Here is an 8,208-nt window from a genome sequence, read left to right on the forward strand (position 1 = left end):
AAGTGGCTGTAATTTCCTACTTTTAAGTACTCCTTAACAAACATTTCAAAATGTAAGTCTTGTTGTATAAATTACCATTCATCATTTTTTTCACAAAAATATTATTTAGTCAAATGTGCATATATAAAATGTCAATATCTTTTGTATAAAATATGTAAGTACCGACCATGTAACAAAAGAAGGAAGTATATATGTAACTTTAATCGTTTCAGTATCATAACATATCAGGATGTGATTGTGAATTATAAAGCATATCAGAAATTCAAATGAGAAAATAAGATTTCTCTGTTGTAGGTCTTTGTTAGAGGCTGAGAAATGCTAGAATTTTCCAATTTCATTCTATGATGGTCCAAAATATAAATATACTCAATTAAAATGGAACACTCTATTGAAAGTTATTTCCATGAGTTAAATTTCTTAAAAGTGCCACAAAGGGACAAAAAAATGTCTAGCTAGTTAGCAAAGGAGAAGATTCAAATGGTGAAATTCCTTTGAGCAGCTAACAGTTTAACCAAAATACCAGGCATGGAAACATGTTTTGTCAGGAGGAAGAGTCAAGAGGAGGTGGGCAGACAGAGAGATATGAAGATGGGTGAATTCGGTCATTATATTTAATGCACGTTGAATATAAAATTAAATATGAAAATGGAACCAGGTGAGGAGGGTGGGTTGGGAGAGATGGGGAGAATGATGGAAGACATGACATGATAAAGAGGAATTATACATGTAACTTAACTTGCTAAGTTGGCACCTCTATGCACAAAAAATAAATAACATCATTATTTTTAAAATATTACAAATCAAATATAATTCTTCTCAGTTTACTTTCTAAATGCATTTTGAACTTAATTCATTTCCTTTCTCAAAAAATATGCTCTGTTTTGTTTTCCACTTAAGAGTTTTGCACATTTCAAAACAGAAAAAGGGCCTCAGGTTTGACCTAGTTAATGAGTTAGGCTGCCCTTATGTCTTGTAAATCTCCTGAGTACCTGTAGAAGTGGGAAATAGAAAGGGAGGGAGTTGCAAGTTACTACACTGTTTTCATATAGGAATAGTAGCCATCATTTCCTGACGTACCACGGCTGTGAAAGAGAGCTGGGATCTAAAATAAAGTGAGAAAAGTTGGACATGTTACCTTAGAAAATCTCCTAATGTTTTCATTTTCTATAATCTTTCCTGATAATGCATAGGAACAATTTCGATTTAATCAGAATTTGGATAAAATTTTGAATAAAAGGATTACATTGAACTAATCTCCATGTTGCTATTGTCTTCTTTTTTTTTTTTTTTAATTTCTTATTGTGAAAACACCGGACAGAGGGGTTACAATTACATGAGCAAGGTAATGAGTACATTTCTTATCAAGCATTGTTGCCTCTTCCTTTGTTTCCCCTACCATCCTTCCCATGTCCTCCCCCCCCCCCGCAGGCCTCCCCCTTCCCCCCCCCAGCCGCTCCCCCCAACCCAGGCCCAGGGCGCCAAAGTTGTAAAGTTCGTTTTCGACATAACGTCTTGTACGTCTCATATTGTTGCAGTGGGTCCACCTGTATCCCTATTTAAACAATTTGTTTTTGCCCTTCTCCTCCACAAATTATCCAACATCAAATACAGTGAAAACAGGGGTTATTACCGTGGGGGAGGAACATTCAAAGCAACAAAGAAATAATCCTATAAATGCGTTAGAAACAATCCCATGAAAGAAAAAAAAAAACATTTTAATACATATCTTAGGGTTCATTTCCCTAACATCAACTTATCTGACCTTTTCTGCTTGACTTAGACATACACTGGTTATTGAAAATAAGGGAAACCATGGGACCTATGTTTCTTTGGGCCTGGCTTACTTCACTTAATATAATTTCTTCCAAGCCTTTCCATTTCCTAACAAATGGGGCAATGTCATTCTTTCTGATGGAGGCATAGAATTCCATTGTGTATATATACCACATTTTCTTGATCCATTCATCTACTGAGGGGCATCTGGGTTGGTTCCAAATCTTACCTATAGCAAATAATGCTGCAATAAACATAGTCGTGTTGGTAGCTTTAGTGTGGTCTTGTTTGTGAACATTTGGGTAAATGTCCAAAAGTGGGATTGCTTGGTCATAGAGGAGCTCTATGTGGAGTCTTTTGAGGAACCTCCATACTACTTTTCAAAGTGGTTGAACAAGTTTACACTCCCACCAACAATGAAGCAGCCTTCCCTTCTGTCCACATCCCCTCCAGCATCTGTTGTTATTAGAGTTCTTGATTTTTGCCATTCTAACTGGGGTGAGGTGGTATCTCAATGTTGTTTTGATTTGCATTTCTTTTAAGGCTAGGGAGGTTGAGCATTTCTTCATGTGTCTATTGGCCATCCTTCTTCCCTCTTCAGAGAAGTTTCTCTGTAAGTCTTAGCCCACTTATTTATTGGGCAGTTGTTTCTTGAGGATTTGTTGTGGGGGATTTTAATTTTTTGAGTTCCAGGTGTATTTTAGATATGAGACCCTTGTCCACATATGGCTATTGAAGATCTTCTCCCAATCTGCATCGAAAATGAAAACAGAAAACTGTATAACTTTCATGAGTTGTTTTTGACTTTTTAATCCTTTTATTATAACGTTAGAACAGAAAAATAAACAGAATGTTATGAAAAAAGAAATAGAAAAAGAAAATCTCCTATTGGCCAAGGAGATATTTCATGGTTATTTTTTCCTTTGATTACTTACATTTTCTTACAAAACACACACTACTCATGCAACTATAATCCAAACAAACCATTTATGTTATTCCTTGAAAAAATTATTCTTTTATACATTCCATCTCTTTTTTGTCCCCAAATATATATTTTAGCCTTCAAGCTATTTCAAAAAAATTACCTATTGAAGAATTTAAAATATTTTTAAAAACCCATTTCATAAATTGCACCTTTTTAAACAAAAATATACATCTATTCTAGAAATACTTTAGGAACCTATAAAAATATTTTATGGAAATGAAACTAAATATTTCGGGTATGAATCACACAGTATTTTTCTAAGTATTACTAAGGGTTTATGACATCAAAATTACAATATTTTCCATCAAGAAAAATATGGCCTATTCTCTGACTTAGCTATATGCCATGTTTATATGAGAAAAATATCATATCTGAAAGCTTCACCCTTGGATTCACACCACTTATAAATGGTATTTTACTTAGCATTACTGATTATTAGTCATCTGTACTACAGTTATGAGGTGTTTTGCACATTCTTAAAGGTAGAGGTGGAATCAGGTACATTTAATGACTATGCTTCTCTTGTAAGTACATAATTGTGAGTCACTCAAAGTGAAACTCTTAAGGTTGTGACATATATTTAATGATACATGTTCATAAAGGTACGTCATGAGACCTTAAAGACTACACATTTTCTGTAAAGTCAGTTCTATGGAATTCTTCTTTAAAGTTTGCCTTTGATAATCAACCTGTCTTTTTAAGATATAACATCAATGCTATATGCACATAAATATACGTGTACAAGTGTATGTAACTTATAAAATTAGGACATATATTCAGGCTATATTTATATTTGATGTTTTCAAAACTTTAATGTGGAATTGTTAAAATAGTATTTGTTCCACAAAGCTTTTCATGTGCTTTTAACTTGTCTATGTAGTTCTAGAATTTTTGTTCATATACATGTGTCTTATTGTAATATCAATATACAATTATAAAGACATTGATAGAACAATTATTTGAAAATGTATTAAAGATGAAAAACTTGAATTATGGGTTGACAAATGGTTAACTATATATATATATATATATATATATATAGTTGAATACAATGGTTGACTAAAACGGTTGAATATAGTTGATAAATGGTTGCATGTAATTATTCTAATTTTGCTAGACAAAATCTAGACTATCTGCTAAATGAGAATCAATAGATGAATACAGTTGAGTTCAACAGCCCTAGAAGGAACAGCAAGAACTACCCAAGTAGAATTTTCTGCTAAATTCAGTTTAATTTAAGCCAATAATTATGGGAAGATTTGTTTAATACATTATGTAACTATCATTGTTGATGTTATTTTCTATTTTAAACAAATTGTTTGCAGATGACAGAGATCAATTTTCAAACCATGTCTACTTGTGTACTGAGTTCAATCCCTGGTACTAAAAGAGAGGATCAAATTATTAGGCTTAGAGAGCATCACCCACACTTTATGTGTCTCATTTCATTGCAATAATGAAATATATAAGTCGTAATGTTGAAAAACAAACTTTACAACTTTGGCTGGTTGGGGCGGGGGTGGGGGGAGGATGGGAAGAGATGAGAAGGGGAAACAAAGGAGGAGGCAACAATGCTTGATAAGAAATGTACTCATTACCTTGCCCATGTAATTGTAATCCTTCTGTATGGTATTTTCACAATAAAAAATTTAAAAAAAGAATTACAAAGTAATCTCACCTTATTAGAGATCCTTAAATTTTTCTCAGCATTAGCAAGCATCTAAAAAGGAAAGTAATTTGTGCTCAAATCATCAAAATACCAGAAAAGATTTAATTTTAAAGTTTGTACCATTCATGACAACTTATTATCAACACATATATTAATATCAAGAAAAGTTTTCAGTTTAACTGATGAAATAAAAAGCTAGGAATAAAAATGCTTTTTTATATTTGCAGTAACTGTCTACCTTTCTACCTAAAATTAAATATCATATCCTGCTTTGCTATTTGAACATATTTTATATTCAGTTAGTAAGACATGTACAAGCATGAGCTAGTCATAAGAAATTGAAGGCAAAACCATATTTTACTGAAGTTTCTATGAGTTTATTTCTTTTTATAGTTAGCTTTAGAGTTTTATGGTTTGGTTTGCATTCAGCAATTATGCCCAGTGTTTATATGATGCCAAGGAAAGATAATCATGCTGGGAAAATCTGCTACAGGGGTTTAAGGCCTAGAGTCAATATTTCAGTTCAAATGCAAGATTAAAATTAAAAATATTTTCTTCTATGCTTATTGCAGCATTATTCACCATAGCTAAGACATGGAACTAATCCAGATGCCCCTCAGTAGATGAACAGATTGAGAATGTGATATATATATATATATATATATATATATATATACATATATATATATACATATATATATATATAGACACACACACACACACACACACACACACACACACACACACAAACATCTCACATTGTGTGTGAGAAGGGAATTCTATGTTTCCATCAGAAAGAATGACACAGTCCCTTTTGTAAGGAAATGGAAAGAGTTGAAAAAATCACATTAAGTGAAGTAAGCTAGGCCTAAAGAAACATAGGTCCCATGGGTTCCTTTATTTGCAATAATTAGTATACATCTAGGATAATCTTAGCAGATGAGAAGAATAGCTCATTTGCTATGTACATATGACTATATAGGATGATGCTAAGTGAAGAGGACTCCAAGACATGGACATAAGAGGTGTTTCTTTGTTGTTGTTTTCAATGTACTATGTGATTTCTTGTTTCTTGTGTATGTTCTTCGCCACTATGGTATATCTCCTGTTGTCACTGTATATGATGTTGGTACCCTAGTATTGTATATACGTTTATCTGAATTAGGGAATGGAAGGAGAACAACAGGACAAGGGGGGAAACAATGCCATAGCATTATTAACAAGACAAAATGTTTGAAATAATCTGTACATCTCGAGAGAGGGCACTGGGGTGAGGGAAAGTGGGAGAAAATGAAGGAAGGGGTAACCAGTTTGGCAAGAAATGTACTTGTTACCTTACTTCTGTAACTTTAACCCCTCTGTACACCACCTCAACCATATACATAAATAAGTAAGTAAATAAATAAATAAATAGATGTTGAGTATCAGTGCAAAAAAAAGAAAAAATATTTTCTTGAGCAAGTATATGTTTAAAACGTAAATAACCAAGACACGGCATTTTCATTCATTCATTTCTCTTTAAGAATTATATTTTAAAGTGCAACAATAATTACCCAAATAATGACTTCTCTACTTTATAACCAGAAATGTTTAATTATCTATGAAATTCAAAATTAACAAAAAATATGTTTACCTGTTAGAACTATAATATTTACAGTTCTAATAGTTGCTATAACAATGTGAATTTCAATACTCTTTATTATGCTTTCTTTTCTTTTCTTTTTTATTTATTTTTTGATGTTTTATTTATTTATATTTTTATTTCCTAACCCTAACCCTAACCCTGTTTTATTTTCTTTTGAGAATGACATTGTGACCATTTTAGGATAGGGGATTTTCAGAGGTTCTAAGGAGTCTCTGGTCTTAGGTCATTCGCAAAAATAAAAAGAACAAGATTAAGAAATATTCCCTTATGTTCGGTAGATTCCTGGATCTGCAATGGTGCACAAAAGGTGGAAAGTCTGCCATTGGACTGTGGGCCACATCCTGTCTGAGCTGGAGCCACATTACAAGTCGCTGAAATTGGTTAGGGCCTTTTCAGACATCAGAACGTGTCCCTTGCAATTTGAAACAAACCCCAGGAGTTTCTGAACTATGCTTCGCTCACCATCTTGCTGAAACCACATGTAGTGTTTGGTAAAGAAGAACACGTTGATTTAAGTGACTAAAATTCATGGTTACAAAGAAAAAGACATTCAGTGCCAATAGTTAGTCCAGACTTCTTTCCAAACTAAAAATTTTGCACTTCAGAATTTCCAAAGACTATTTGATGAAAAGGTTTCCTCTTACCCTTGCCCCAGCTGAGTTTCTTACTGGCAATATTTCTGATTTCTCAGAATAGATCTATACAATAATGTTAAATATACACTTAGTTTTTTTCATTTTGTTACATAAATTGAGGCATATTTATAATATTGAAGTCTTAATGTTTTCTTTTATTGTGTAACCAATATATCTCTTATATCCTTCTACTTTATCAACTATAGTATTTTTAATGATAAAAAGGTCTTACCAAATCTTATTTGAAAGAAAATTTTAGCTACTCATAGTTACTCAAACCTATGATTCCAGCTACTTTTGAGGCAGAAGTAAATGGCATGCCAAGCTAGCTAGGTTTAAATGCGAGACCCTATTTGAAAAAATAATAATTAAAATTAAAGGATCTGGACAAGTAGCAGAGCACTTATTGGCAAGTGTAAGTCCTGGGTTCAAATCTTAATACCTGCAAAATAAAGGAATAGATTTCACTGAAGTAGTGAAACAAAAAATGAAAGCATACTTACACAGATAACATCCTCTGTATGATGTCAATTTCAGAAGTTTTTTTCATAAATAATCACTGTCCAAACCCTTGCTAGAGCAATAAATAACCATTATATTCTCTATTGTATATTTGTGTGTGTATGTGTTCTACACACTTGGATGAATACTGAAGAATAGATTTTTTTCACAAGACCATACATGTTTTCCATTTCAGTTACTATTACTAAGTTACCTCTCCTTGCTAGTTATGGTAGTGCTTTCCTACCTAGTCCCAACCATAACAGTGACCTTTCTGATGTCTCTTAAGCCCAATAAGCAAACATCTCTAGTATTTGTTATTTTTCTCTTCTTTATTTTAATAAGTATGATTGACACTAAGTATATTTAAAATGGTTTTGTACCAGAGGTACTCACTCCATGAGGAAGGGAGGAGGGCACATGGAAAGAATGAGGGAGAGAGGAAGGAAGAGAGGGAGAGAGAAATGGAAAGGAGAATGAAAGAAGGAAAAGAAGAGAAGAATGGAAAGAAGAGGAAAGAGGGCAGGAAGGAATAGTATGCACAAATTTTAAAAAAAGAGACAGAATGAAGACAAGTAGAGAGGGAAAAATGGAGAATATCTGAAAAGAGGTTGGTAAAAAGGGAGGGAGAAGGAGAGAAGTCGAAAGGCAATGTCACAGAGTCACTGAACACAACTAGTTTGGTGAAGGATTGAGGTTCCCTGGAGACAGTAAAAAAAAAAAAAAAGGCATATGGACTAGGGACAACGTATGTTAGCAGATTAGAGCCAGATAGAACAGCTTAGAGACAATACATTCAAACTTCCCCACTGAAGGTTTCTGAACAGGGACCTTCAAAGATAGGATTAACTTAGAAGAACAATTACCAGATGGAGCTAGTGTGTTCAGGGACCTTCAATTCTAAAGATGGCTTAGGTGTCATGCCACAAGAATACCAACACTGACCACAATAATCTCAGTCTATTTATCAATAAGACCACATGATGTATGTGGGGAAATG

The sequence above is a fragment of the Dipodomys merriami genome, unplaced genomic scaffold, assembly GCF_024711535.1.
Source record: "Dipodomys merriami isolate MVZ:Mamm:240054 unplaced genomic scaffold, mDipMer1.0.p SCAF_2, whole genome shotgun sequence".
NCBI classification, from domain to species: domain Eukaryota; kingdom Metazoa; phylum Chordata; class Mammalia; order Rodentia; family Heteromyidae; genus Dipodomys; species Dipodomys merriami.